The sequence below is a fragment of the Pogona vitticeps genome, chromosome 8 (assembly GCF_051106095.1).
Source record: "Pogona vitticeps strain Pit_001003342236 chromosome 8, PviZW2.1, whole genome shotgun sequence".
Lineage (NCBI taxonomy): Eukaryota > Metazoa > Chordata > Lepidosauria > Squamata > Agamidae > Pogona > Pogona vitticeps.
In genome coordinates this window covers 4,849,224-4,863,185 of record NC_135790.1, presented here as the reverse complement: position 1 = coordinate 4,863,185, position 13,962 = coordinate 4,849,224, and the positions used below count along the sequence as shown (strand labels likewise).

General features: G+C 43.2%; 1 protein-coding gene and 1 long non-coding RNA gene across 3 annotated transcripts in view; one reads left to right on the top strand and one right to left on the bottom strand.

Moving 5' to 3' along the window:
* SORBS3 (sorbin and SH3 domain containing 3) overlaps positions 1-8,325 on the bottom strand; it is a 58,997-nt gene extending 50,672 nt beyond the window's left edge. The window contains exon 1 of one of the 2 annotated variants that reach the window (XM_078379664.1): positions 8,264-8,325. The gene's annotated coding sequence lies outside the window, so the exon portion shown is untranslated. Of the gene's footprint in view, positions 1-5,165; positions 5,305-8,263 lie in introns of those variants that run through there. The other variant, XM_072979161.2, reaches the window with a different exon arrangement.
* LOC144584157 (uncharacterized) lies at positions 5,477-11,775 on the top strand. Its single transcript, XR_013538244.1, has 2 exons — positions 5,477-5,949; positions 10,616-11,775. It is a non-coding gene; the product is annotated as an uncharacterized LOC144584157 (long non-coding RNA).
* Positions 11,776-13,962: the final 2,187 nt, after the last annotated feature.

The window sequence follows — 13,962 nt, the reverse complement described above, 5'->3', positions numbered from 1 at the left end:
ATTTTTTTAAAGTGGCACGAGAATATTAGTTGGCTTTTCCAGCAGACTAACATGAATGCTATTAACTCAGGTAGATTCCAGTACTCTTGGATCCACTCAGAACTGTGTCAGGCAACTGGGAACACAGGGTGAAGACTGGGAAATTATGTAGAAAAAGAGTTTCAAAGGGGATGAAGAACAGAACAGGTGGAGTAAAAAACACAGAAGACAAGCATCAGGAACAATGGAAAGCTAGCTTTGGAAGATCAACAAAAGAGCAGAACCTGGAAGAGTTCTTTTTTTTTTTTGGACTGCAACACCCAGAAGGCCCCAGATAGAAGGGATTTGAAGTCTAAAGAGTAATTTTTCCAAGCTCTGAGTGTAAAAAAAAGGGAGGGAGAGAGAACTGGTCTGCACTAGGGAGAGGATACAGGAAGTGGGGCCTCTTTATCAGCACCGCTGTTCAATTCGTCACCCTGAACTGTTTCAATTCTGGTTGGTCTTTATAAGAACTATTTAACTTTAAACAAAAAACTGAGTCTGTTTGCTTTGTTCCTCTTCCCTCCCCATCCTTTTTTCTTTAAGAGCCATGTCTTTCTGATTGTAAAACATGCAAATCCTGTCTTTGCAAACATTTACACTATACTTGCATAACATTGGGGAAAACACTATATAATGTAGAGGGCTGCAAAGATATTTCAAACAACCATGCTCACATGATTCTGTGCTCTGAAGTTCTAATATGTGAATGGGATCTGAAAAGGACTATTGTTTGAGAGCAGGAAGATGGGTTAAAAAGTAGGTTGTACTTTTCTGGGTCTTTGAAAGCCCTCCTTCTCAGCCAACATTGACCATAGATATTTTCCATGTTGAAACACCTGAGGCAAGAAGTCAAAATAGCCTCTCCCATTTGAAGACAACTGTGTTAATATAGTGTGCATATAAAGGGAGGTAATAAAACCATTCTACTACTGTATTCTGTTTTGGTCAGACCTTATCTGGAGCACTGTGTCCAGTTCTGAGCACCTCTGTTTAAGAAGGGAGAAAGGTAGAATTTCAAACCAACACTCCTGGCTGGATTTTTTAGCTGTCTTAGGCATCTAGCCATGATTTTTTGAACTCTTGCTTTTTTCCCTTCTCCCCCAGAAGAATAGGATAAGCAGTGGCCCTTCTGATGAAGGCCCGTATGGGCCAAAAGCTAACATTTGCTTTTAACCATTTAGTGATCTAAAAGTGGCATCACCTATGCTTGTCCCTGGACAATGTACAAAGGAAGTTGACCAGCCGAAATGTGTCCATAGGTGGAAGACCAAGACAGTAATGGGTCTGGAAACCCTATAGGGAACAAATCATGGAAATGTTACATTTGGCCTGGAGGAGAGAAACCGGCATTGTAATATGACCGCTATCTTCAGAAATCTGAAAGGCTGTTATAAGGGAGATGGAGCAAGCTTGTTTCTTGCTACTCTACAGGATAGCACATGAATTTGAATTATAAGAGAGGAGACCCCAATGAAACATGAGGAAGAGCATCTGGGTGCTGAGACCATGAAATGGAATGCCTCAGAGGTTGACAGAGTCTTCTTTATTAGATGTTTTTAAACAAAGTCTGGAGGCATGCTTTAGTGGTGGATCTTGCATTGGCATGAAGCTTTAGTCCGGACAAGGAATTTTCACAAGCTATGGCTCTTCAGTAGAAACACTGAGAACCAAGTTCACTGGGGTGCAAGGAGGGGAAAAAGTCAGCAGGGAATTTGGAACAAAATGTAGGAACCTTGACATTAATTCAAACACAAGTTTGAACCATGAAATTAGTTCCACTCCTTAAAGATCTCATGACCCAGGGAGAAAACAGTATTCCCATTGCAAAACTGATGAATTTGGGGGGGAGGGGGAATACTGAGGAGAGCTGTGAAGATAAGTAAGCAAGACAGAAGACAAGCTATAGAAAAGAAGGTTTGGAAGAAATTCTTATAAAATTAGCCCAGAAAGAGGGAAACCACCAAATGGGAACATGCTGACAGATTTCAAATATTTAATGGATGTCAGCCAGAAGGAGAGAAAAAAACCAATTAGTCATCATAAATGCTCAGAGCACAAAAATAAGCAATGAATGGTTTTCAGTAATAGGAGAAGGGGATTTAGGGAAGATCTGAATAAAAAGACAAGGAACGGCCATGGAATAAGTGCCTGAAGAGGAGGTACAACTGTATATTTTTGAAGCAGAGGTTAAATAGAACTTAGCAGGGGCCCTTTGAGATAAGAGAGGTTCCTGTTTCTCTTCGACTACCCACGGGGAACACTGATGAACATGAAGAGAGAAAAGGAGCAAGCATACACAAGTAGCAGATTGAGAAGAATGGGAAGGAAGAAGAGTTAACTCAAGGGTCCAGAAGAGATGCAAGGATGAGCAGAGAGGCATTCTCTTTGTGTTATTAGTATCATAGAAGTGGTGGAAACAACGGGTCTTCTGATACGTTTAAGACTAAAAACGTTTACGGTCTTTATTGTGAGGTTTTCTTGGACATAGCCTACTCTTTCAGATGCTGAATTTCTTTGTGAAGTTGATACATTTTTACTTTGTAGAGTTAAATATGGTGCCTGCTGTTTTAAAAAAAAAACGTTTTTCAAGGAGGATGCCCTATTAATCTGTTGTACTGCAAGCCGCAAACTGCCTTGCTACAGTTCCAAGGCCAACAGGTTTTATTTGACATAAGATTTCATAGACATGGACCTTCCCTACGAATTCTGACTTCAGTTGTGCAAGGAATGGTTTCAATTATAAACCTTTTCCTTATCATAAAGGCCAGCCCAAGACATTTTGGTGCTTGGAAAGTAAAAGTAAAATTGCATCCACCTTTTCTTCTGCTGTGTAACATGACCCACCCAATCCATTGGATGTTTTCCTGCATGGTCTCCATTAAATCAAGTGGATGATGTGGAAGAGTAAGACTCCTCCCTGGGCTCCTGAGATGTTCCCATTCATCTCATGGGAGACAAGGTTCCAGAGAACTTCCTCATGGATCGTTCCTTAGGGGTGAGATGTTTCTCTACCCCACTCTAATGCCCTTGTGATACACAGACCCTACCACTTACAACATCTGCAACACCTTGTTTGTGGCAAGGCCACCATTGCATGAGATTCCCAAAACAGAGTGCAAATAATTATGATGCTGCACTCCACACATATGGCTGGCCCATGATCCTATGGAAACCCAGCACTGAGAAATGGAGCTGTTGATGTCTCACGAATACTACAAGAGATCAGGACAAATTGTAACTACAAAGTAAGAAGTCTGGAGAGTCCTATCTTGACCAACGCTGTGATGGAGGTCACAGTCCCTGTGGTCTAGGCTGCACCAGTGATGCTACCTACCATCATGTTTTAACAGACAGAAAAATAGAATATGACAGACATAGAAAAATTACTTTCTTGGACTTCAGCTACCCAAATCTCCCAGCCAGTATATGTCAGATCTCAGAGTTTGGAAAACATCAAACCTTACTTGAATTAGATCACCAAAAGGGTCCCCCTTGACTCTTTGCCCTGTACAACATAGCAAAACCTCACCAGACCCATTTGTGTGACTGGTTCTGATTAGGGTTGATAATTACATACCCCCTCCCCCAAAAAAGGGCATGGGTCTGCATAAAATGGCACCTACTGATTCATGGGTACAGATTGAAAATCAGAAATGTTTTTTGTAATTTACACAGTCTATTCCAGCAAAATGAGGAAGGCTATGATCAGGAAACCTGTGTGCCTGCAGATTCTGCTGTCTAGTCGGTAACTATCAGAACAGCAACTTCGATGCCCCTCTCCTCTCTGCTTATGGCTTTTTGTTCCTTAAACCAGACAACCCTTCAGATAAATACTTGTTCAGAAACCATCTGTCCTCTGCCAATCCTACCAATAAAAACTAACCTCTCTTTAAAAAGGAGCCATTGTCATCCTAGTTCTAATAAGCCCAGGCATAGACTCCACTTCTGTGAAGCACAAGCCTAGATTTTCCACTAGATATGGGAAGGGAGGTGCTATTGCCAATATTGCTATTCTCTAGCAATATTGGCTTCCAGGACGCTGACAAAACCCCTATCCCACCCACTCCCTTGGTTAGTAAATATAGCCCACTATCCATACACAACTGCTTCCCCTACTTCACTCCCTTCAAAGGCCATGGTACAAACATTAGCCTTTCTGCCTGTCCTGTCACACAATCGTCAAGATCTCTCTATGTAAGGTATATGCTGTGCCTTTCAGCACCCTGCTCCCTGACCTTTCCTGGATCACATTTCCATGACGGCACAGCCGCCTTTGCCTTGAGGGAAGAGGAGAAAACACACACTTACTATTGACACAGGGTAATACATTTAAACACTGGCAAATGCAGCACTGACAATGGACCAATTAATACCAGAAAGGGAGAGAGAGAGACAGACGCACACAAAAATGGTGCCACAAATTAAACACACACAAAAACTCAGCTTAAGATGTCTTGCCTTGATTTACCTCCCCTCCTTGAGTAACCACATTCAAACTTGCCATATTATGTCCTTAATTTTTACTCTAACCACTTGACTGACTTCCTCTCATATATTTGATGCATGCTTATTTTTACAGCCACAAGTTCCCAGTAAGTGCCTGGGGACAACTCAGGGCTGTGAGGCTTCCAGATTACCATTGTTCTTGGTCTCTGCCCATGGTGTAATGAGGTATGGGGAAACAACTTCTTTGACACTGTCTTAAACTGGCTGTAGTGAGAATCCTTGCTTCCGACTTCTTTTGGAAATCCTGGAAGACTTGTTCCTCTCTGGGTGTCTCATGCATTCCCTCCCCCTATCTATCGAACAAGGCAAACTGAAACAAGAGGCTTCCCTCTAAGAAAGCCACCCTTCTGCCCATTTGTGCCAACCATATGGCCAGTTTCTACCCTCTTCCAGCTCCAGCAGCTGTCACTGGGTGCAGAAAGGAATCCAGCTGTATAGGGAACGTTCCTGACCAACCGAGATCAGGAGACGTCAGGTTTGACTATTTAGTCAGGGAACATCCATTCAGCCATCCAAAACCTGTATGTTGCCCTTACGGCATTCTCCCTCCTTCCTCAATCTTGCCACCTTTGCTGGACCTTTCCCCAATCACAAGAAGCCCTCTCCACACCACAAGGAATAAGAGAAGTCTTCCTTACCTTTCAGAGAGAGCCCGCGAGGAACACAAGGAAAACAACCGATAAAGAGATCCAGAGGTAGTTTTGCTGGGACTGTGAGTGACAGCCGTGCAGCGGAGTCTTAACGGCAGGCTGGGTGCTTTCTGTCTCTGGCAAAACTTGCAAATACAAACAAGGGCTTTCTGCATGGAAGGCAGAGACACAAGAGCGTGACAGAGAAGAGGGGGCAGCTTTTCCTGAAAGAGCGTGCTTGTTGTGTGTGCTTGTGGCTTTAATATTCATGCTGTGAGCTGCAGGGGGAGCAAATCAGACATGCACAGCAGGAAAGAAAAATGAGCCAAAAAAAAGAGGGGGAAAAAAAGCACAATGTGAAGGAATGGCAAGCGAACCTTGCTCTTCTGTCCGTGGCACAGGGAAGCAAACAATACTTCCTCTACCTGCAAGTCTACAACAGTATGAACCGGCCTCTTTGAAGCGAGCTTGACTCACCTGCCCCTTGAAAAGTATGTTAAGTGCCAGGGGATTCCCACGGCCCCTGCTGGAACATGGCAAGACCTGTCAGGAAAAATTCTGGTAATTGCCGAGTTGGACCAAGACTTTTTGCTGCCTGAGGGACAGCCACAAATTTTCACGTTCAAGGAGCATAACCCACCGTACCCAAACCAAGTGAGGTATTTGGGCAACTGAAACAGGACAGAGGCAACAGAGTCAGACATGCTTCTGAGCCAGTAGATGGTGGGAATGCTTATGAAAGGAACCCACACATATGGGGGCCACAGGATATGGTCAGAACACAAGTAACCAGGTAAGACCACTGGAATTGGGCAAAAGGAGCCATTTTTAATGGCTGACCAGACAGAAAATGTCCTCAGCAGCTGCATTTTCTACTGCCATTTTCTTGGCTATTCCGTGCTGCTTTACTTATGGTATATCTTATATGATATGTGAAGAGTATTTCCAGACCCCACCCAGTTTCTGGGAGTTATGGAAAGTTTGCCAGCAGCCCACAGAGAGTGCTCCCCACCCCACTCAGGCCCACTGCTGCTCCCCATCAGGGTCTTGTGCAGCAAGGAGATGGACACTCTGGAATCAGACTTTCTCCTGTTCCAGCAAAACTTGCCCTGAAATTCCTCTCCCCATTTGGAGACAGGGATAATCTAAGCAATTCCCTGAGAATCCAGCTGATACCCTCAGCCTTGGCAGCCATACTGAAAAAAAGGGGGCGCCGTGCCAATGCAAGACAAACAGAAATTCGGTTCTTAACATCACAACTGTGTGATTGTGCCATTAAGAGAAGGAGCTGGACCAAACGCTGCAAATTTTCCTGCCCCGTTCTGCTCAGTATTAGTAATTAATATGCCCGACCAGTTGCTATTTAGATTTTTTTGGTCTTAAGCCCTAGAATGTCTAGAAGAACCATCCTGTTCTGTCATTCAGGGTATATGTAGCTGCAATGAAAAACTTACTAGGTTGTCTTAGGCAAGATAATATTTTATGAGCCCCACTGAGAGGTTATTAATTCCCGGTATCACATCACCCCCTTCTCATCACCAATGAAGTAGTGAAAATCTTGCTTTGAATCTTCTAGCTCACATGAATGCAGGTACACTCTTAGACCAAAACGTTACTTGCAAAATTCCACAGTACAAGTTAAAATCTAACTGTAAAGGGTGTTTTGGAGTTTCCAGTGACACAGCCAGAGTGTGGAAGTGGGGCTGGATTCCAAGAGTCAAGGCACTGAGCCAAAACATTGAAATCATTAACTAGAGATACAAGTGCGCATGCGCACACACACAGTCACACACACACAGAGAACGCTTGGTTCATTCTTTCTGGTTATGAAATGTTAAGATGTTACAAGCATGCACAAAATATGCTTGTAGAAGAGATAAATAGACGAAATACAGGCACCCAGAGCTAATTAGGGGAACATACACCTAAAGATATGTATGAGACTCTTGCAGAGTGCGGGCAGCATACAAGTCGAATGGATAAATAAATAAATAAAATAAAATAAATAAATACACACAGTGCTGTACATAGAAACCAGCAGGCACGATGTGGTAGGAATTCTGACACATACACAAAGATATGCAGACAGAGAATCCCTACATGTGCATTTGCACACTGCCAACAACAGCAAAACACAAATTGCAAAATTCATAAAGACTCACAAAATTCATAAAGACTCAGAAGTACAAACCATAGAAAAAGGTCAGATGTTTAGAAAGGGGGGAGGTGAAAACTTTCAAGGAAGGCATCCACATTGATTATTCAGCTGCACATGCAGAATCCATATGCAGGCACCTACAGAGTTACATGCGGTTCATCATAACACCGCTTCTGCACATACATAATGTTTTGTTCCCAGTTGTTGACAGAGTGTTTTTTTCCTAGCACTGGATAGATATAATGAGCCCCCAACGTGATGATCAAAAATTCCAGTCCCTTCAAGTGGTAGGGAAGGATTTGTCTCCAATACAAAAAAATGCCACCCCACCCACCCGACCCCACCCTCCTTCGCTGTTTTCGTTGATCCCTTGTTATCCCAGCAGAGATTCCCTGAACTGTGTGTATGGAACAAATGAACGAACAGCATAGTAACTGCCCAGTATGAGCAGCCACGCTATTAGACAAAGACAGTGTTATCTCATCTTTTCCTTCTGTCCTTATTGCATCTGCCCACCTGTGCATTGAGGGAGAGGGGTTGTGCATGAGGGCCTCTATGCAAAACATCCATGGGACACACTGTGCTAGACACTCAAATGCTGCAGGAGGTTGCTACCTAACTGCTGGCAGTGTTTTATAGATGACCCCCCCCACCCTCCCCACACACATGTCCCTTTCTAAACATCATCTTCATGAGAAGTGGCAGAAGAGAAGAGAGAGACTCTGAAGAGTTAACACATTTGCTTAAGTTGCTAAAAGCCCAACACCCCTCAGTCCCAAAACTGGGGCATAGGTAGGGACATCTCAGCCCTGGCCTATAAACCACTACGTGGTGCCTCGCTTGACGATATTAATTTGTTCCAGCGAAATTGCTGTAGAGTGAAAACATCGTCAAGCGAAATAAAAAAGCCCATTGAAAACTGTTCAGTCCATTCCAATGGGCTGAATACCTGCTTGTCCAGCGAAGATCCTCCATACGGCGGCCATTTTCGGTGCCTGTAAAGCGAGGAATCCATCCTGCAAAACAGCGGGGGGCCACTTTGAGCAGCTGGCGGCCATTTTGAAAACCTGACGATCAGCTGTTTTGATCGTCGTAATGCGAAGAATCGGTCCCCCGAAGCAGGGAACCGATCGTCACAAAGTGAAAAAACCCCATCAAAACATTGTTTTGCAATCGCAAAAACATCATTGTGAAACGGATTTGTCGTTATATGGGGTACGGGGCACGATGTAGATAGTTTTGGTCTAGAATTCAGTTGCTCCTCTAATCTCCTTAGAATGTCTGCTGTAAAGACTAGTTAGATAATGTAGAGTGTTTTCATCACACAGATGTTGTGATGGAAGAGGCAGATTTTGTTTAACATGACCAGGACTAACCCTTTCATTAAGCCAAGTGAGGTACCTGCTACAGACAGTAGATTGCAGGCAGCAAATGTCTGCTCTTCAGTGGGTGAAATGCTTGGAAATCGAGTGCCTTCTTAGCCAAAATGGCTCCTCTGGTTTTGTTTACTTGACTTTTTTGTCTTCAGTTGTACCATTTGTTGCTTCTGTCCAGGCAGCAAAATTGGGCTGGTTCTGATCATCTCAATTTGCAGAGGAAAGGGAAGTGAAAAGGAGGATACTGGTAGATGTGGGGGCCTTCTCAACGGTGACTTGTAGACCCATCAGGAGGAGGAGCCCCTTAGCCCCACATTTCAGGAGAGGTGTCACTCTGTTCGGTACATATATTGCCTCATTTTAACTACAATCCCCATAATCTCAAGTCAGTGCAAGGTTTAATACAAGGTGTAACCTACTGAAGGCATCCATACCTTGGCAATGGAAGTAAATTTTTGAACCAGGGATTTCCTGACTCATGGCTCATGCTCTGAAGAACCATCTAGAGATCATGAAGATAACCGCAATGCCCTGCCAACTAAAACAAGCAAATAACAGTTTAAAGTTGGCTGAAAATCTGATGAAAAGCAATTGGGAGTGGGGTGGATCTTAGCCTTTCTGGTCTTTCTTTATCCACCCCACCCCACAAGGTTTGTGTGCAGAGGACGTGTTGTGCCTGCCTTCTCCAGTCTGGCCCTTTGGCATGGTTTTTTTGTGACAATTGCTAACCTTTTAAAAGTTAGTAAACAAAAATAAAGAAGCTGGAGGCATTTCAAATACTAGCATGTGAACTGCTGAAATGTTTAGTAAACAATTGTTGCTAAACATGTTAGCTTTTGTGCTCCTGAGCCATAGTGTGAAAAATAATTTTTGAAAGTTACTGTTTGTTTATTGCTTATTTGAAGTATTCATAAATTGGTTTTCTGCTCACTAGAGTTCTCTAAGTGATATTCAACAAAAGGTTAAAAAAAATCAGAAACAAAACTTTCTTTAAAAATGGACTAAAACGATTTTTTAAAAGCCACAGCTTAACAAAATAGCACAGTTATGACCAGCTTCCCAGAAGCTCAACAAGATGCAGCTACTCTGATTTCCTTTAGGAGGGAATTACATGACCGAGTTGGTACTACTATGAAAAAAAGTCCGTCCTCATGTACATGCCAGTCTTAACTTCAAATTCCAGGCAGGCTCATATGCAGTGAGGTCGTATTTTTGGTCACGTGTTTATATGCAGTTTAATTGCAGATGCAATTAACTATAGTTATCTTTCCATTACACTTGCAAGAGCCTGTTCTTGGCTTATTCCTCAAAAGCAATTACTTAACATTTATTACTTTTTAAAGCATGCCACTGTGTGAGGCAGCATACAAAACAACATTTGAACGATGAGATATTCTTTCTCGGCTATTTAAAGAGGCTACTTACTATAATGATAAATGTACATAAAATTGTCTTGCATAAAATACGAAGCTATCTCATGTCAAGTTGCAAGGATTGTGTAACTTAGTAGCACCCTTTGTTATTGGGGGGGGGGGAGAACTAATTTCCAGTACTGGTAATTTGTATTATTATGTGTACTGAAAGTTATTTCCAAATTCTTCCCAGAATCCACTTATTTCTACCTACCTAACCATGAGACTGTGAACTGCCCAGAACGACCTTGTTAGCCAGATGGATTGTATACAAATCAAATCAATAAATACATTTTCAAGTTTTGAGGCCCAGGAAAAATGGCACAATATATTTCCTAAACCTTTCAAAATGGCATCCCATGCTCTTTTTTTGCTGTTTCAGATTAATAGATCTTCCCTTCCATTCTCTGGAGATTTAAGGGTGTGCACCATTCTATATATATGATCAAAGGCTTCTGTTAATACTTTCCGAAGGACATAGCCATTTACCTGTTTTCCACCCTCTTTGAACAGGAAGCCCATGTAATGGCCTTTCCCTTTAATGCTGATGCAGAAGACGGTGCATGTGAATACTGGCAGAAGCCACTCTGCAAGCCTTGCCAGCTGGAGACTGGGCCACTGGAGGCAAGATTATTACTATTATGTAATAGCAGCAGAAAGTTTGGAAAGCAACACACTGGCATAGTATCTCAGGCAAGTGTTTAATTAAGCAGCAAGAGATGAATAACATCACTCACTAAGTCAACATTTCCCTATGAAGCATACACCGCATGTAGAGGCAGTGTTTTTCTAGGGCTGGAAGGTGAGAGGAGAAAAGGAAGGTGACTCGGGATATCAACAATTTAAAATGCAAAAAGGAAACTAGTGGCCTAAACCGGACAGTGGAGACACTAGATGTTCATCATCTCAAATTTCTCTAGGTTCACCGCTGCTGGAATTTGTTGTAATAATTACAGAGGCAGTTGTTAGAGTCTGTGTTGAACCCTGGAAGCCACCCTTCTCATGCCTAAAGCATGATGATAAGATCATTAGAAGAGGTGTGCTAGATCTGGTCAAAGGCTTATCTCATCCAGAATTCAGTTCCCATAATGATCAACTAGGCACCAAGGGAAACCCACAGGCAGGACATGAGTGCAGTTCTGCCACCCCCACCAGTTCATTTTCCAAAGCCACTGGTATACTTAAATGTTTTAAGTTAATGTTTTAAATGTTCTGTATGTTTTTTCAGTGTCTTATTTTGATGTATTTCTATGTTTTGAGTTTACTGCTTATTTATATTTTATTATATATTTTGTTTTGTTACGTTAAATTGTATTTGGTTGTATTTTTATGTTGTGAACCATTCAGAGTGACCTCGGCCAGATGGGCGGTATAAAATTTAAGTAAATAAAAAAAAACCAGACACATTGCCTCTGGTATGAGTGGAAACATAACCAACATAACTGCTAGCCACTGATAGCCTTTAGAGATGGGCATGAACCATCAGCTCCCTGTTTGTAGGCAGCAGCCTGGCTTCGTAGTCCCACCTCCTCTGAACACGGCTTCTGAGTGGGTGCCCAGTGGAGGATGTGGGACCTGAGAAGTGCCAAACTTCGGTTTGGCCACTAAACAAACTGACACGAACTGCCAAAATGGTGGTTCATGCACATTTCGAATAGCCTTAGTTAGTTACTTATGTGTCATCAAGTTGGAACTTACTTATAGGGACCCTAAAGAGGGCTTTGAAGGTAAGCCAAATATTTAAGGAGTGGTGTTACCAGTTCTATATCCCCAGTGGCTTTCCATGGTGGAGCAGGGATTTGAATCTTGGTGTCCAGAGCCCTACTCCACCCCTCTATCCACTACACCAGTGGTTCTTAACCTTGGGTTACTCAGGTGTTTTTGGACTGCAGCTCCCAGAAACCTTCACCACCAGCTGTACTGGCTGGGGTATCTGGGAGCTGCAGTTCAAAAACACCTGAGCAACCCAAGGTTAAGAACCACTGCACTACGCCACACTGGGTACATTTGATAGCCTTACCCTCCATGAAAATGTCTATTTCCCTTTTACAGTTGCCTGACTTGGTGCACAAGTGATTTTGGATCGCCCACCTTCCCATTAACATGGGACATCACATAGCCATAGAGTAACCAAGGTCTCATCCCGTTGCCACATTACCAAAGACAAACCACGTTCATTCCAAAATACGCTTTTCAGATCTTTTCCTGGCAATCCTAAATTTAAAACAACGCACTCCTCTTTAGCTATCGGCAACAGACACCTAGAGTAGTAGGGTTGATCATCCCTTTTTCTTTTCTTTTTAAAAAATCCTTCAAACAACCCTCTGTTTGAAGGATGGCAAGGAGAGAGTCCTCTTTTAGAAATATAGCAATTAGTTTTTAAGGTGCTACATCACATTTTGTTTTGTTTTGTGCTTCTGGTTGATATACTTTTAGAAAGTAGCCCATCTTTGACAAGGTTGTGTGCTCCACGTCCCATACAACTTGCTTTAAAATTAACTAATTATTAAGGAAGGAGAAAACTGAGCAGTTGGAGAACACCAGGCATATATCTCGTTTACTCACACTCCTCCCTGCTTAATCGTCGACATCATTCTTAATTTCCCCTCTGTGCCTATAAATAATCATGTGCAATTTTAAGCAAAACAGTGTTCTTTTTTATTTTTGTGGCCATTCTACTTGAGGGTAGGGTGGGATCTTGAATGCAAGAGTGGGCTGTGATGTTGTCGGACTATAACCCCAAGCAGGCCTAACCAGCAGAACTATGGGTGAGCGAGTGGGCAGCTTGACATCTGGAGAGGATTAATAAAACCCACATGACTTTCTCCTGGACCCACACCACAATACAGCACACGAAACACAAAAGGTTAACCTAAAGGGGGTGTTAGGGAAAAAAAAGTAACAGACCTTCAGTCAGGAATCACAAGATCACTTCGATCTGAGCATTGAGCAATGAGAACATTTGCCATCCTTCGGCAAAGCTACAGATGCCACCAGCAGACAGCAACCTTTGAACAGTTTAAATCATCATCTCCCCAGCTCCAAGAATGTCACAAAAACCCTCCACTCACCTTCCTCCAGATCTCAGCAAAAGGCGGCTGCCTTCGTTTCCTATTGCAATGCTGTGCCCTCCATGTCAAATTTTCCTTCCATCCCACTTTTATGGAGTCACTTCACAGGAAGCGGGGTGGGGGGGGAGGGAAACGGTGCAGTCCTCGGACAATATCCTGAAGCAAGACTGAGGCACCATCATTATTAAGCCACGGAAATAATTTTTAAAAATGTACAAGCTTTCGAGTCCCGTGCGGTGACTTCAAAGTTCAAGGGGTGGAAGGAGAAAAAGAAATGCCCCAAATTTATCCCGACCAGGCGTCAATGTTTGGGTCTCAAGGAAGGTCCTCCAAGCCACACACTCTACCCTGGTTGCACCTGCTTGAGGTCCCAGATTTTACCTCAGGCAAAGCAGGACGAATCTTTAGGGTTTTTCCTCTTTTTTTGTAGACAAAAGGGTGGTCAATCAGCTCCGCCATGGCTTTGTCTGGAGGCATATTCAGCAGCTCCTGGGCTGGGAAGCTGAGGGTCAGTTGGACAGTCCTTGCTGTCTGAGGCCCTCCCTACCTCAGCGGGGTCGTTTGGTTGTAGTGATGAAAGGGGGTGCATGTGATGGTTTGCATCCCTGTGACCTCCTCTGAGGCGTTTAAAACACCACGAGGAACACTGCTCTAGGGACCAGGATACCTCTTTCTTTCAGAGGAAACCCTCCTTTCATTTCATGCCCTGGCCTTCATTGAGGTCTGGCCTCGTTTGGCTTGATGCCCCTCAGCTGGGCAGGGGCCATATCCCACACACAGGAAGCTGGC